Genomic DNA, 17,300 nt, shown 5'->3' with positions numbered 1-17,300 from the left:
TATTATTGAATTGCAAACACAATTGCGTAAACTTAGTGATTTGATTAGGGGAAACAGGTTCCTCCTTGTCTTAGATGATGTATGGAGTGAAGACTCCACAATGTGGGAGCCATTCAAACCTGCTCTTGAAAATGGTGCCCAAGGTAGTAAAATTCTAATCACCACATGTAAACAAAAAGTTGCGGAAGTGATGGGAGTTCCCTCATTATAAATTTGAGGTTGTTGTCTCATGATGACTGTTGGTTCATTTTTAGTAAAATAGCATTTTCTAATGAGGATGAACATAAGAGTCTAGAAGATCTTGGTAGAAAATTAGCAATTAAGTGCAAAGGCTTACCACTCACTGCAAAGTCTCTAGGTAGTCTCATGCACAAGAAGAGAGATGTAGTACAATGGAAGAAAATTTTGGATAGTAATTTGTGGGAATTAGAAGCTGTTTTTTAGCACCATTGTTATTGAGTTATTATGAATTGCCCTCAGCAATGAAACGTTGTTTCTCATATTGCTCTTTATTTCCAAAAGATTGTCTCTTTTCTAGAGATGAATTGGTCTTCCAGTGGATGGCACAAGGATATATCAAGTCAAACACAGATATGAAATCATAGGAGAAGAATACTTTGAAAATTTAGCCCTACGCTCTTTCTTTCAAGAATTGAGAAAGATGGCAATGATGGAAAGATAATAGGTTGCAAAATGCATGATATAGTGCATGACTTTGCCCAATCAATAACAACAAATGAATGCTTTCAAATCAATTGTGACAAAGAATTGGATAAAGATTGTAAAAGTGCTCGCCATTTGCGTTTAAAAATTCCAATAGGAAAACAAGTCTTGAACTTGTCTACCAAGCAAAAAATCTGCGCACTCTCTTTCTTCTTTCGATGAAAGGGATTATATCTTTGACAGCTCCTATTTGATTTACTCCAACACTTTAGATGGTTACGGACATTAATTTTGGATTGTCCAATTAATAAACTTCCGAATGCAATAGAAAATTTGATACATTTAAGGTGTCTCCTTATGTCTAATTACGTTCAATTAGAAGAATTGCCTGAAACCATTTGCAATCTCAGTAATTTACAAACTTTGTGTATCAAGTATTGTTACAATCTCAAGAAATTACCGCAAGGGATGGGTAAGCTAATTAACTTAAGACATCTTAGTTTTATTGGATTTTCTTGTCAGAAATGTCCAATATTTCCAAAAGGGTTTGAGAAATTGATTTCTCTCCGAACATTAAGTGATTTCAACATAGGTGGTATGGATGAAAGAGAAGGATGTAGGCTTGGAGAATTAAAAAAGTTGAATCACCTACGAGGGACTCTTCGAATATATGGATTGGGAAACATGATAGATGTGTCTGATGCTGAAGATGCACAACTCAAGATGAAGATATACCTCCATAGTTTGGAACTATGGTTTGGCAAATTTGATATTTTGAGAGATACAATTACTAGAAGAATAAAGGATGATGTATTAATTTTGAATGCCTTGGAAGCACCTTCAGACTTGGAAAGTTTATGTATTTTTTATTACCATGGCACTAGAGAGTATCCTAATTGGATGATGTCTCTAATCAAATTAAAAAAGCTTTGTCTCTCTGAGTTGCCATATTTAGAGTGTTTGCCTCCTTTAGGGAAACTACCATCCCTCGAATCATTAAAGATATCAGCTGCATATACTTTGAAAAATGTGGGAGTTGAATTTTGGAGAATAGAACCCAAAAACAAGAAAGATAACGCAATTATATTCCCAAAATTGAACTCTCTTGAATTTCAGGAATTTCCAAAGTGGGAAGAATGGATTGACATTGGAGGAACGAGGGAAGAAGAAGAAGATAATGGGTTTGTTACTATAAAAATAATGCCACGCCTTTGTTCCTTGAAAATCTGGAGATGCCCCGTGCTAAAGTCGCTACCAGACTTTCTTCGTACTACACCATTAAAGAAATTGGAGGTTCTTCGAAGTCCAATTCTTGAGCAACATTGCAAAAGAGGGACAAGAGATGACGGGCACAGGATTTCTCACATCCTAAGCATCAAGTTTGATTCAGACTAACATTCAGAGGTAACTCTCCTTTTTTTATTTCTGCAAAAATATCAATTAAATGTTTTTGATTGTGCAAATAGAAGGAAGTCATATTCTGCTCTTCAATTCTAATTCACCTGCAAGTATCTTTATATTCTTCCTTTTCTTCTTGTGATGCTATTACATTTGCTTTATAATCCAAGCTTCCAACCTTTATGGGCCCAGGAATGTTTTGGTCTCATTCAAGAACATCATGCAAAAATGTTCCATTCTAATTTGCCCACATTTAATATAAACATCATACAAAAGGCTGTGTGTACAAATGGCCTGTTATCACTTCCAAGATGCAGCAACTTGTTTAACCTGGAATACTGGTTCTTTAGTAGTCCATCTAGCTTGATAACTAAGAAAGGAAACTAGGTAATTTTTCAGTAAGACCATTATTTAGCCATCCATCTATGATTTGAATGCTTAAAATCTCTTTTTTTTTTTTTTTCAAAGAAATAAATTTTTTAGAAGAATGCGGGAAGCCCTCAGAGCTCAAATCTATACTTGCTAATCATCTAGTCTTAATGTTATAGGAATAGGTAGTAGTACTTGCTTTCTCAAGTTTCTAAGTCAATATCTAATGCTAGTTCTTTGTCTCAGACCTAGAAGTGCTTTTCAATATGGAAGAGTGCAAAGCATGGGAAGCAGCTGCCATTAGGGATCAAGATATTGTGAATACTTTGACTTCAGTAGTTGGATTAGGTAACCATTACACAATATCTATATCCAGAAGAACATTCTTGGAAGTGAACTGAATTTCTTATTGGTTTATTGTGACTTCATTACTGTCTCATGTCAATCATGTCTCACTCAAAGAGTTCCCTGTGGTGTTTAGTTTATTTCCTTCAAAAAGTACTTTATTTATCTTCGTCCATCCTCCTTTGTCTTAGACAAAGTAGGTTTTTGAATTCTCTTCCTTTCTTTTCCATCTCGCTGTGGTGGTGGTATTACTTCTAATTGATGCTTGTTACCATGAATAACCCTTATCCAACACAAGAAACAATTCCCATTTTACAAGGGAATTCCAAGGGCCAGCACTTGGACATATGAGCAAGGATTCTGAACTACCAAGGAAGTATGTGTTCCCTTTGTACATTCTAATGATGCCTCAAATTTGTCTTTCAAGTATCGATCTCATGCTTTATTAGGTTTCTGTTTGGCATGCCGTTATTCAGTTTCTTCTATCTTCGTCTCCACTGATCTGTTGGTATGATTGTCACTCATGATTCAGATCTCTTACAAGGCTCTTTAGGTTAGTAGCAGAACCAATGTTTGAAATAGTATGCATGAAGAATGGAGTTGGATGCAACAGTGAAGAATTTTATAGCAACAATGATCTGAAAGATGACCTCCAAATTTCATTCTTTATAGCCTTATGTTTACATTGAAGGTTTGCATTTTTTCTATGGACTTTTAAGTGTCTTGATCATGTATTTATTGTGATTGTTAATAAAGACCTTTGTTGTTTGGATATTATTACATCTTTCTTTTGCAACCCAACTGTCCATACTATTTGTGGAGTTCGTGAACTGTCTATAACCTCTGGGTGCTAATACTGCATCTAGCATAGGTAACTATATATTCTTCTTCTTTTCTCATGAGGTACTTTTTTGTTAGCTTTTTAAATCATCCTACCATGTGGTTATGTATGATTTAAATCATTTTGGATTGTGGGTAAAGTGTAGATTAATATTATATCATTTATGTTTTGACTAAATTTGATTTTTCTTATTATTCATTCATGTTTTAATATTGTATCAATATGGATCTTGCGAGTGGTCTTGATTTTGGGTATTTATTAGACTAATCTAACATAACTCTTTTTTTTTTTGGGCATGTAGTTGGTTCTCTCTCTCTTTTGCTTCATAGCTTCATTCTCACACCTAAGAATCAAAACAACTAAACCCTCCTTGCCATCTCCATGGCCACACTCTTTGGGTTCGTTTTTTTTTTTTTTACTTATTTCAATTTCTTATTGTAATTGAACTGAATTTCATTATTTGTATTCTTGAATGTGAAATAATGAAAGAGTTGAAATTGGAAATCTATTTCCTCTTAATTTCCCTTCTATTATATAATTTTGATGCATGAAGTATATTTGAACTTAATCATAGAGATTGTTGCAAACTATAATCTGCTTGCCATGAAATCATGAAGTTTATTGGAGGACTTTCATTATTTCATGTCCTTGTTCTTTAATGACTTACCTAGAGTTACATCCTTAAACAAAAATAAAAAATTGCCTATTCAGTATATTGCATATTTGACTTACCTAGCAACTAAATCAGTGTCGAGACTTGACTTTGGCGTATTATACCCCAAAAGAAATTTTTAGTGCTACAGAAATGCAGGTAAAACCACAACAGAGAGGAGCAGAAACTTTCAAAATTATAGCAGTGATTTCCTCTCTTACCAGCTCCCATCACTGTTTCTCTGTGCCTAACTGCAATGAACTTATGAGATTGTTTATAACACCTTGCTAGTACTCAAATTCTATAATACTTAACACACTGATATTATTTGAATTCTTTAACACTACATGGGGATGATATCTTTGTGTCTTTTGCTAGAGAGGGTGGTTGAGCTTTTAGGGATGGCTTTGATGGAGTAAGGGAGTGGGATTGTCTTGGTTAGTGATTTGCCCATTACAAGCCGGCCTACTATTGAGCAGCTACCAGATTGAATCTAGTCCAAAAGGGTGGAGAAAGATGGGTTGGCCAAGGATGACACAAAAAGTCAGAAACCTCATTGGCTCTCAATGGTACTATAATGTATGTTCTTTAATATATAAATCTTTCAGTTGTAACTTCTTCCATGGTTCTCTTTAAACTTGTTTACTTATATCTGAACAAATGTTAAGAATCCTTAAATGATCATCTTTGGTCAATCCAGGGTGCTAAGTGGGACACAGCTATCTAGTAGCTAAGAACCTAGGTCAATTAGTACTCTCAAGAATGGTCTTATTTCTTTCCAATTAATGGTCTTAAATCTTTCTGAAACATTTCTATTCAAATTATTCATCTTAATCAAATCAGCCAATTTATAATGAGAAGTTAAATTAGCTTCACCTAAATCTTGTGGCTTGATGATGTCGTGAATTTCACCAGTGAGCCATACAATGCTTACACACTCGGAAGTAAATCCTGCATAACACAAAAGAGGAAAACCTAACAGAGAGCACCGGTGTGGTGCCGGCCAAGTACCCTCCGAAGGTTAAGTTAGAACCATTCTCACAACTCTAGAGTGTTAGAAAAGGGGTAATTTATGCGTACCTCAATTTGTGAGGGTATTGGGGCTTTTATAGTAGTCGAAGGTTTACCTCTTTTCCTTGGAAACGAAGTCTTTTCCTTATAGGAATCTCCTTGAGCACTCCTAAGCATGATGGACAAGTCTTTTCCTTATAGAGTAGATTTCCATTAATAACTTTCGGAATCCTCTTTGCGATAGGACTCTTTGGCGTGCGCCGCAAGTATTTTTCGCCTAGGGTTCCTGGTTGAAGATAGAAGAAACGAACGTCGCATGCCTGTTTGACCCGTCAGTGCAGAGTCCGTCCGTATGGGGTCCGTCTGGTATAAAAGGATGTCTGTCATATAAGTCAACAAGTCTTGTATAATTTTTTCCTCTTCAGTTGCCCCCTTCACCCCGTGGGTCCGTAGTGTCAAGACGGACTTATGGGGTGACGACTCGTTAGGGACTCTGTGAATAACAGCTTGACAGCCTGGCCTGCAAGCCATCAGATCGTACGACACATGTCGCACCTCCATTGGTTCTTCTCTCGGATCGAAACGACGCTTCGTCTTCCATGCACTCCCCTTATATATATATCCCCTATCTCCTTTCATTTTTACAATTTACGCTAAGAATACTCTGTTAGAGCTCATCCGTCACATCTGTCAGAGATTACTCCGTTCAATTACAGCTTCTGTCACCAAAGTCAATCCGTCATCTTTTTCTGAATTGGTAAGTACTTCTTATGTGTTTCATTTCCGTTGAATACTATTTACTTTTCTAGATTTATACCCGTCACCTTCATCTAGACCCGTCATAGTCTTAGGTTTTGTTATCCCGTGTAGGCAATGTCTAGTGCGTCAAGTAATCAATCCGTTGTCCGTGACGGGGTGGACTATGAGGATGTTTACCCGTCAGGTCACAAAGACCAACATAGTCCGGGAGAAGAGAGGAGTCCATCCGCCTCTTCCCAGTCCTCAACAAATGAGGATATGGAGACGGCTGATTTAGAGGAAAGTTCTGACGGTAATGATGAACCAATACAGCCCGTCATAAGAGCTGATGGACCTAGGGAGTTCATCATGCTACCAGAGTGGACGATGAACGCCTTCGTATCTACCATCAAGGAAAAGCACTTTAGCATGCTTAGAGCAAACTACCAAATTCCAGACAATATCCATATCCGTCTACCATATATTTCAGAGAAATGCTACTACGAAGGGGTGGCAGGTCTCGGGGTATATGAGTAAATGCTAAAGTCAGGACTCAGGTTTCCATTAAGCTCACTTCACCATCAGCTTCTCAAGTACCTGGGCCTATCCATCAACCAAATATCCCCAAATGCTTGGAGGGTTTTCATAGCCATGGAGGTCCTATATGGTGCTATGACAGACGATGCCAGAAGGTTGGCGGTGCGGGAATTCCTCCACTGCTACCGTCCAGATGAAATAGATAAATCAAGGGGGATGTATAGTTTTGTGGCTAGGAGTCCGTTGTTGAAAGTCATATATGATACCCTAGACTCTAATAGAGACTGGAAGAGTCGCTTTTTTCTTCTTAGAGGATGACGAGTGGATGAGTCGTCCAGGGAATACAGAACACATGCCTGTCGACACGACTTGGGGTGTATTGCACCTGTCTAGTATGCGCCCATCCTAGTGTTGAACTTATAGCCGTTCGGATGAGCAAAGTGTTTCAATTTATTTTAAACTCTTTTTCACCGTCTACCTTCCTTTTTTTTTTTTTCTTTTTTTTTCTTTTTTTTCTTTTTTTTGCAGTCAGACAACGCCTACAGGTTGATATAGAGGAGTTTAGTTACCTCGAAAGAATTTTTAAAAAGAGCACGCTAGAGGAAAAGACTTGGACAAAACTGGTCACACTTGATACCATCTTCTAGTACTGCGATGGGCCTGAACCTTCACCAGCAGCCAGAAAATACGATGCCAGAATTCGTCAACGTGAGTCCGTCATTCATCTTCTACTTTGACGGTTATAGTTTATTTTTTATAACTAACCCCCTCCGTCTACTTCTACAGAAATGGATGATGCTAAGAGGAGGGCTTTGATCAAGGCCAATGCTGCTAAGAAAAATGACTCCGTCGAGGTAGACCCCAAGGGGACGGGCTCAAGCCACCCGTCAAAAAGGAAGATGTTGCCCAAAGGGGACCGTCATCAAAAGAAATCCAAGGTTTCTTTTGAGCCCGTCCTAGGGCTTATGGCGGGGGTCACCAAAGCTGTTGGTCCAGCCAAGCATGGAGCCGGGAAAGGCTTTATGAAGGGTCCGTCTACTCAGCTAGAAAAACCGCTTGTCCTCCTTAAGGAGGACCCCAAACATGCGTTGGAGAAGCTTTTGTCCGTTATATCCCCTGACGATTATAAGGACTTGGGTAATCACTCCACTGAAGCAATGGGGGAGACGGGTCTGTTCAATATTGCCCAGGTAATCAATCAATCTGTCCACTATGCATCCATTTTCACTTCAGTAAATGGCTGACTTCTTTTCATTTTTCAGGCTATGCTCATGATGAAGGGACTAATGGGACGATGATTGGGTCATGAAACAACCTTGGACCGTCTACGGGAGAAGGCAAAGGTGACGGATGATGAGCTTACCCAACTTAAAGCTTGGAAGGTGATTCAAGAAAAGAAATTAAAAATGGCGGAGGAGGCAAGGGACGAGTACTGCAAGAGGACGGAGGAGATGAAGAAGGTTTTGGAAGACAAGGAGCAGGAGATCCGTCAGGTAAAGGAGGCTGCAGTGCGAGAGTATCGAGACTCCGATTACCTTCTGTCCGAGCTCGGGAACTCCTATAGCGACGGTTTCGACAACGCCCTTCGTCAAGTGAAGGTCTTGTTTCTAGACCTTGACCTATCCTCCGTCAACATTAACATTCCTGAGCAAACCTTCGTCCAGCCTGCTTGATCCGATGATACCGATGAGCTTTTTGGAGATGAGGCACCCGTCAACGGAGCTACTGTGGTTCGGACCGTTACTGAGAGTGACCCCAAAGATGTAGATATCCGTCATCATGAGGAGAAAGGAACCCCTGTCGCCGACCAGAATTGATTTATTACTTTTTATTTCTCTTTTTATGTAAAGATATTTAAGAATGATTTCCCCGTCATATTTTCTGATTTATGTAGACATCCGTTCACTATTATGATTTGTTTAACATTTTGTTTATGGAACGTAGTCCGTCCACTTTTTTAACATGAATTTGTATCCTTCTACTATTTTGTTCATGCTTTGTTTCATATCTATCTATTTTCAATTTCGTTTTATTCATGATCGAGGCCATCTATACATTGATCCGTCAACAAGTGACAGTAACGGATTATGGACTTGATCCGTCCATTATTGTGGACAAAATTTATACATGTCCACCTTTTTGGGCAGAATTTATACCCGTCCATTACTGTGGACAAAACTTATCGTTGGTTTTATGGACTTAAACTATTTTTCGTCCACCTTTTGGTCTTTAGGATTTTCATCCTTTCGGGACCCATCCATTTAGTGGACGTAGATTATATCCATCTCCTTTGGGATTGATTTTTATCCTCTTGAGATGATTCGTCCATCTTGTGGACTTTGATTATATGTCCGTTCATTTTTGGAATTGGAATTTTCATCCTCTTGGGATGATCCGCTCATCTTGTGGACATAGATACCGTCCTCTTTTGGACGTGGAACTTTCATCCTCTTGGGATGATCCGTCCATCTTGTGGACTTAGATATATCTGTCCTCTTTTGGACGTGGAAATTTCATCCTCTTGGGATGATCCGTCCATCTTGTAGACTTAGATACCGTCCTCTTTTGGACTTGGAATTTTCATCCTCTTGGGATGATCCGTCCATCTTGTGGACTTAGATACCGTCCTCTTTTAGACTTGGAATTTTCATCCTCTTAGGATGATCCATCCATCTTGTGGACTTAGATTATATGTTCGTACTCTTTTGGACGTGGAATTTTCATCCTCTTGGGATGATCCGTCCATCTTGTGGACTTAGATACCGTCCTCTTTTGGACTTGGAATTTTCATTCTCTTGGGATGATCCGTCCATCTTGTGGACTTAGGCTATATCCGTCCACATTTAGACTTAAGTAGAAAAAACATAATCGTTTTTGAATGTTCCTCTTATTAATTAAAAATAATTTTGTTTGTAGAAGAGTACCTACCCCCTTGAGCTTAAAAAGGCACTTGTAGAAAGAATTGTTCGAAGTAAAAACTAGTAGAAGGAAAAATTGTTCAAAGTAAAAATTAGTAAATAGTAGCAACTAAACAACTGGGAAATTGCGTCGATGCTTTCTTCATATCACGTCTACTGGTAGTATCTCCGAAGGTGCTCTGCGTTCCATAGGTGTTGCAGTTTTTGTCCGTCCAGGGTTCCGAGGTGGTAGGTCCCCTTCCTCTGCCATGACGTGATCCTGTAGGGTCCTTCCCAGTTAGAGCTGAGCTTTCCTTATGAAGGATCTCTAGCAGCACCCATTACCTTCCGTAGAACAAGATCTCCGATCTGAAAGTCTCTATGCCTGACATTAGTGTTGTAGTGTTTTGCCATGAGATTCTGGTACCATGCCAACCTCTGCTCTGCTGTTGCCCGGACCTCGTCCACTAGGTCTAGCTGAAAGCACAAGGCTTCTTCGTTCTTAAACCAGTTGTAGTTTTCCACCCAGTAGCTTGTGAGTCCTATTTCTGCTAGGATGACAGCATCACTTCCGTAAGCTAGTCGAAATGGCGTTTCTCCAATGGGTGTTCTTGCTGTAGTGCGTTATGCCCATAGGACGCTTGGTAGTTCGTCTAGCCAGATGCCCTTTGCCCCGTCGAGCCGGGTCTTGATGATCTTCAGCAAGGACCGGTTCGTGACTTCGACCTGACCATTTGCCTATGAGTGTGCAGGCAACAAGTAGTGATTCTTTATATCAAGCTCCGAGCAGAAGTCCCTGAATGCGCTGTTGTCGAATTGCTTTCCGTTGTCGGAGACGAGCACTCTGGGAATCTCGTACCTGCAGATGATACTTTTCCACACGAAGTTTCAAATGTTCTTCTCCGTGATAGTGGCTAGGGCTTCTGCTTCTACCCACTTGGTGAAGTAGTCGATGCCAACTACCGGAAATTTTAGCTGCCTTATTGCCGTCGGGAAGGGACCCATGATGTCTACTCCCCATTGGGCGAACGGCCAAGGGGCCGTTATGGGTGTCAGCTCCTCGGACGATTGCCTGATCAGATTACTGAACCTCTGACACTTGTAGCAGGTCTTTACGTAAGCTTGGGCATCCTTCAACATAGTAGGCCAATAGTATCCTGCTCGGATCAACTTATGCACTAATGACCGTGCCCTCGAGTGGTTTCCATAAATACCCTCGTGGACCTCTCTCATTACGTAGTCTGCTTCTCCGTGGCCAAGACACCTCAGGTATGGTCGAGAGAAACCTCTTTTGTATAGGACACCTCTAATCAGCATGAATCGTGAGGCTTGGACTTTCAGCTTCCTAGCAGCGTCTTTCCCGTCTGGCAGAGTGCCAGACCTCAGGTATGTTGTTAATGGTGTAGTCCAATTGTCCTCAGATTTTATTTCCTGCACATTTGTTCCGTCATCAATAAACGGGGAGAGTTGAACAAACGATAATGCCTGTTCGGGGACGAGCATAAATTCTGCAGAGACTACTTTCACAAGACGATCGGCATATTTGTTTTCCACCCTTGGGATTTGAACGAATTTAACTTCAAGGCTGCCAATCTGATTCTTCATTTCTTCTAGGTACTTCTTCATTCTCTCATTTTTGCACTCGTAGACGCCATTAATCTGACTTATTATCACCTGTGAAAATGTACGACCATTTTTTTAGCACATGCCGCCTTCGTGAGGTCTAACCCTGCCACTAAGGCTTCATATTCGGCCTCATTGTTAGTTGTGGGGAAGTCTAGTCAGATCATGCATTCGATTATATCTCCCTCCGGGGTTTGGATTACCACACTGGCACCTCCGACTTGTCTGTTTGAAGATCCGTCCGAGTGGATGCTCCATTGTCTGAGGACTTTTTCCCCCTTACCTTCCAATTGAGTATATTTAGCGATGAAATCTGCCACAACTTGCCCCTTTATCGCGGTTTGCAGGCGGTACTATAAATCAAATTCACTTAGCTCTATTACCCATAAAGCAATTCGTCCGGCAGCCTCAGGGCTATTCATGGCTCTTTTTAGTTGCTGATTAGTTAAGACTACGATGGTATGGGCTTGGAAGTATGGCTTGAGCTTTCGGGCTGCAGTTACCAGTGCGTAGGCTAACTTCTCCATTTGAGGGTACCTTTCTTTTGCCCCTCGGAACGCCTTACTTATAAAATAGATGGGTTGTTGAGATCCTTCTTCCTGTCTTACTAAGGCTGCACTGACCGTTGCTTGCAAAATTACTAAGTAGAGGTAGAGCTCTTCCCCTGGCTTGGACGGACTGAGTAATGGTGGAGATGAGAGATATTTCTTCAAGTCTTCAAATGCCTTTTGGCACTCGTCCATCCATTCGAACGACTTTTTCAGCGTACGGAAGAATGGCAAACATTTTTCCGTCGCTTTAGAGACGAACCTGTTTAAGTATGCAATTTTGCCATTCAAGCTTTGCACCTCTTTCACCGTCTTCGGCAGCTCTAACTCCATTATGGCTTGTACCTTCTCCGGGTTGACCTCTATGTCTCTTTGGGATACCATGAAACCCAAAAATTTTCCCACCGTTACTCCAAACATGCACTTGCTTGGATTCAGTTCATGTTATATGACCGCAGGGTGTCGAACGTCTCTCGAAGGTCGTCTAGGTGGTCATTTTTGTGTAGGCTCTTTACTAGCATGTCATCAACATACACTTGCACATTCCTCCTAATTTGGTGTGCGAACATTTTGTTCATCAGCCTCTGGTAGGTTGCTCCCGCGTTCTTGAGCCCAAACGGCATCACCTTGTAACAAAAGAGTCCTTGGCTGGTGACAAAGGAAGTTTTTTCTGGATCAGCATCCTTCATCTTGATTTGGCTATAGCCCGAAAAGGCGTCCATGAAGCTCATGAGCTGGTGTCTCGCCGTCGAGTCTACTAAAGTATCTATCTGGAGGAGTGGGTAGCTGACTTTCGGGCATGCCTTTTTGAGGTTCATGAAATCGACGCACATTCGTCACTTCCCATTAGCCTTCTTGACCATGACCACGTTCGCCAACCAGTCAGGGTAGTATACTTCTCGAATAAAACCAGCTTCCAGTAGCTTACTGACCTCTTTGCTATCGCTCTGTCTCGCTTTTGTGCGAATACTCGCTTCTTCTGTCGAATGGGTATGGATGCGGGGTTCACATTCAAATTATGAACTATGACCGTGGGATCAATACCTGGCATGTCCTCATGGCTCCATGCGAACACGTCTTGATTCATCCTTAGGAATGTTGTGAGGGCTTGACGTATCGACTAACTGGCCAATGTCCCCATCCTAGTCATCCGTTCGGGCCTTGACTCATCAAGGGCTACCTCTTCCAATTCTTCGACCGGCTCCGCAATGGCTCTTTGATCCTCTATACACATGGTCTGCTGGTGATCTTCCATCTCTAGCATGGCGATATAGCATTCGCGTACGGCCACTTGGTCTCCACGCAACTCGCCGATCCCATATTTTGTAGGAAACTTGACCATTAGGTGATATGTGGATGTTGCGGCTTTTCATGAGTTAAGGGTGGGCCGTCCAAGGATATCGTTGTAAGCAGACGAATAGTTGACCATGAGGAATGTCACATCCTTGGTGATTTGCTGAGGATGGTCGCCTACCGTTACCGAAAGCGTGACTACGCCCAACGGGAATACTCTTGTTCCTCCAAAGCCTACCAATGGGGAGTTTGTCGGTATCAGTCTTTCTCTCTGTATTCTCATTTGCTGGAATGCCGGGTAATATAGGATATCTGCCGAGCTACCATTGTTGATCAACACCCAATGCACATTGTAGTCCCCCACACGTATGCTGACAACGAGTGCGTCGTCATGTGGATGATGAAGACGTTGCGCATCTTCATCTGGGAAACCAATGCTAGGGCTTTCCCTTCGTGTCATCTTTTGTGCGGAGCTCGTCAGCTGGACATTGTGGACTGTTCTTAGGTAGGTTTTTCAAGCCTTTTTGGATGAGCCAGTAATCGCGGTTCCCCCTACAATCATCCAATGGGGGGTCTTTGACGCTCGTTATCCCGTCAGGGGGCCTGCTCTTGGAGATTTGGATCCGTTCTCTCCTCGCTGACGAACTTCTGCAACTTTCCCTATCTGATAAGGGCCTCAATCTGTTGCTTTAAGTCATAGCAATCGGCCGTGTCATGACCGTGGTCGCGGTGGAAACGGCAATACTTGTCTTTGGATTGCCTACTTGGATCACGCTTTAGCTTTTCTAGGAATGTTAAAGTCCCCTCGTCCTTGATTTGCATTCTATAGGGGCATTTAATGGAGTGAAGCTCATAAACCTTCCTCCCGGGGGCTTAGGGCGCCTTTCATCCCTTCTGTCACCTATTCTGTGTTTCTTTCGTCCTTGGTCCTGCCGTGTATCTTCCTGTTGCTCTCTCTTTCTGGGCTTTTCATCTCGGGCCAGCAGTGCGTCTTCCACATTCATGTACTTGGTGGCCCTGTAGAGTACTTCTGACATGGTTTTTAGGTTGTTTTTGTACAGAGAGGACAAAAACTTACACTTTCGCAACCTATTTGTGAAGGCTGCTACCAATATCTTGTCGTCGGCTTCATCGATTGAAAGTGCTTCTTTATTGAAGTGAGTTATGTAGGATCTCAGCATCTCATCCTCTCACTGCTTGATGCTCATCAAGCACGCCGTTGACTTTTTATACCTATGTCCTCCAATGAAGTGTGTAGTGAATTGAGCGCTCAGCTCCTTGAAAGTGCTAATGGAGTTCGGTGTCAATCGACTAAACCAAATCCTTGTTGCTCCCTTCAGTGTTGTAAGGAAGGCCCTACACATAATCTCATCCGCTACTCCTTGAAGGTGCATCAAGGTTTTGAAGGTCTCTAGGTGGTCTAGAGGGTCCTTCACTCCATCATAACTGCCGATCTGCGACATTCGAAACTTATGTGGTAGAGGGAAGGAGTTAACGGATGCGGTGAACGGAGAGTCTGTCCGATGGACTAGGTCGTTAAGGTTGCTGGACACTCGTCCCTTGAGTGCGTTTATCATGACCTCCATTTGTTCCTTCATCGCCTGCATCTCTGCAATAATGGGGGGTGGAGCCGCATCCATGAGGGATGGGAGGCTCATATTTTGCCATTCTGGCCTGCTGGGGGCGTTGCTACCTTCAGGCCCCTCTCGATCTCCTCGCACAACACTGGTATCTTTTTGGTCTCTCTGATTGTTTGGTGTTGTGTTTTTCTGACGCAGCTGTTCTTCTAGATCGCTGTTTTGCTTGGTGAGACGCTTTACAGCTGCAGCAAGAGTTTGGACCTGTCTCTCAAAGGCAGTCGTGGGCGGTTCCTCCTCTTGGATGTTGTTGGTGGTTGCCATCGAGCGGGTTAGCACCATGCAACTCTTTTGTCCGAGAAGCGATAATGTGGCTTTTAAATTGCAAAAGAAGCGTTACGCTTCCCACAGATGGTGCCAACTGATGATGCCGTGAATTTCACCAGTGAGCCACACAATGCTTACACACTCGGAAGTAAATCCTGCACAACACAAAGGAGGAAAACCTAACAGAGAGCACCGGTGTGGTGCCGGCCAAGTATCCTCCGAAGGTTAAGTTAGAACTATTCTCACAACTCTAAAGTACTAGAGAAAGGGTAATTTATGCGTATCTCAATTTGTGAGAGTATTGGGGCTTTTATAATAGTCGAAGGTTGACCTCTTTTCCTTAGAAACGAAGTCTTTTCCTTATCGGAATCTCCTTGAGCACTCCTAAGCGTGATGGACAAGTCTTTTCCTTATAGAGTAGATTTCCATTAATAACTTCCGGAATCCTCTTTGCGATAGGACTCTTTGGCGTGCGCCGCAAGTATTTTTCGCCTAGGGTTCTTGGTTGAAGATAGAAGAAACGGACGTCGCATGCCTGTTTGACCCGTCAGCGCAGAGTCCGTCCGGTATAAAAGGATGTCTGTCATATAAGTCAAAAAATTCCTGTTTAATTTTTTCCTCTTCATGGCTGAATTAATTTCATGCAGGATTCATAGCAATGTATGCTAATTGTGGTGAGGACTTGTGCTTGATTCTTGAGTTACCTTTTTACCTTGAAGGAGTTGGTGGAGAATTTGAAAATTAGCTACTCCAGGATGTGAGTCTGCGGATATCTCAAAGATGAAGGTATGGATACTTGTATGTGTTCTGTTGCTTTGGTGTTATATGTGTTGTTTGTCAAGCCTGGCAATTGTGAGCAGATCGCCTTTAAAAATTAGTAGGGAAATGAAAATAAAAACCTTGTAATGACCAGAAAGTTTGTCTATTGGCTTAAAAGAAGATTACATTGTGTACATGTATTTATAGGTAAGAATCTACAGCCTAGAAGGAAAGGCCAGACCAATCCCTATAATCAGTTTTTAATTGATACAAATCAAATCTCTAGAATCATGGGGGAGATGAGCTGAGAATCTGGTGTTGAAATATGGTGCTGAACTCAAGGCTAATCAAGGCAGCCAATCAAGTCTGGGAATCACTGAACAAGAAAGAAATCGAACATGAGTATTTTGTAGCAACTAATTCTAGCTTTAAAGGCTTGGCTATAATTTCCTTTGTTATGCTTTCAGTCATGGTAAGACATAAAGTATTTTCAATTGCTTAAGTTCATATATACTTAAAAGTAATCATGAAATTTTTTAAAAGTAATCACAAGTTTTTTTGTTTCTTGGGATCACTTTACGAAATTGAAGAAGATGGTTATCTAGTCTTAAATGTTTAGGTTAGTTATTGTCTTATTGATACTTTTCTTCATGTTATTTGTTTCTTTCTAGATTTTTCCTACAATCTGATGGGCAAAAAATAGGACTTATTTTGCTTTTGTTGCAGATCCCATGTACATGATATGCGCTATTCCAAGCAATGCTTTTGAAAATGTGTGTTGCATTCCCTTTGCTCACAACCATTCATGGCACTCTAAGTGGAAGACATGCTTACATACCATTCCATTTAAGTTCCTTCATAATTTGAATTAACTTTATATTTTCCTTTGACTACAAGTGTATATTCAAAATTTCATTAATTGGTAGATGCAGCAAAAAACAAGCTTAATTTGGTATGCTGGTTATCTTTAGTAGCTAATCTAATTTGGCCTAACATTACTACATATTATTTTTATTTAGAGTTTTTCATGCTTGAAAATTATTAAGAATAAAGAGAGTGCCCTAAGGGTCCAATTTTTTTTTTTTTTTTTTTAATCATTACTTTTGAAAGTTATACACTTTGGTACTTGCTAGTTATCAAGTTTTAAATCAATATCCAATGTTTGTTTTTTGTTTCAAAGGCTGAAGTGTTCTGTCAAGTATGGAGGTGACAACCAGGCGAGAAGAAGAAATCACAACTATCTTGGCTTTGTTAATTGGATTAAGTAAGAGTTGGATACTATTCTATAGTAAGGTATATCTGGATATTCTTCTTAGTCTTCTGTCTATTTTCCTTATCATTTTCTCCATCTATAATATTTTGTGCTGAAGCAACATTTGACAAAGGGCCACAAAAGAAACTCTGTTTATCTTTTTGTAATGGTAGGAAGGCAAGTGTGATGTTTCATTTCTAGAGTATTCTATATTATATTGTGGCAGATGAAAGGTGAGCTTAGTAATTGACCAATTGTCAATGTATGAATTTTCTAGCTTTAATTTTTGAGATTTATCATCTACTTTGATAATTATCAAAGTTTAGTGTTGTGGATTTAGGAGGTTAAAAATAGAAGCATGTAGATTTCTTGTCTTAGTGATTGAAGAGTTATGTGCCTTGGTAGAGAGGAAAGAGTGGGATGAAGCCTGGTTTCTTACCATTGGTTTGATAGGTGCAAATTTTGGAATG

General features: G+C 40.8%; 1 protein-coding gene across 1 annotated transcript in view; it reads left to right on the top strand.

Moving 5' to 3' along the window:
• The window catches only part of LOC112011126 (putative disease resistance protein RGA3), a 93,304-nt gene extending 76,308 nt beyond the window's left edge, over positions 1-16,996 (top strand). The window contains exons 16-17 of the mRNA XM_065779716.1: positions 15,865-16,050; positions 16,759-16,996. The gene's annotated coding sequence lies outside the window, so the exon portion shown is untranslated. The remainder of the gene's footprint in view (positions 1-15,864; positions 16,051-16,758) is intronic.
• The last annotated feature ends 304 nt before the right edge of the window (positions 16,997-17,300 follow it).

Source organism: Quercus suber, unplaced genomic scaffold (genome assembly GCF_002906115.3).
Source record: "Quercus suber isolate HL8 unplaced genomic scaffold, Cork oak 2.0 scaffold_216, whole genome shotgun sequence".
Classification (NCBI taxonomy): Eukaryota; Viridiplantae; Streptophyta; class Magnoliopsida; order Fagales; family Fagaceae; genus Quercus; species Quercus suber.
This window is presented reverse-complemented; position numbering and strand designations above follow the sequence as displayed.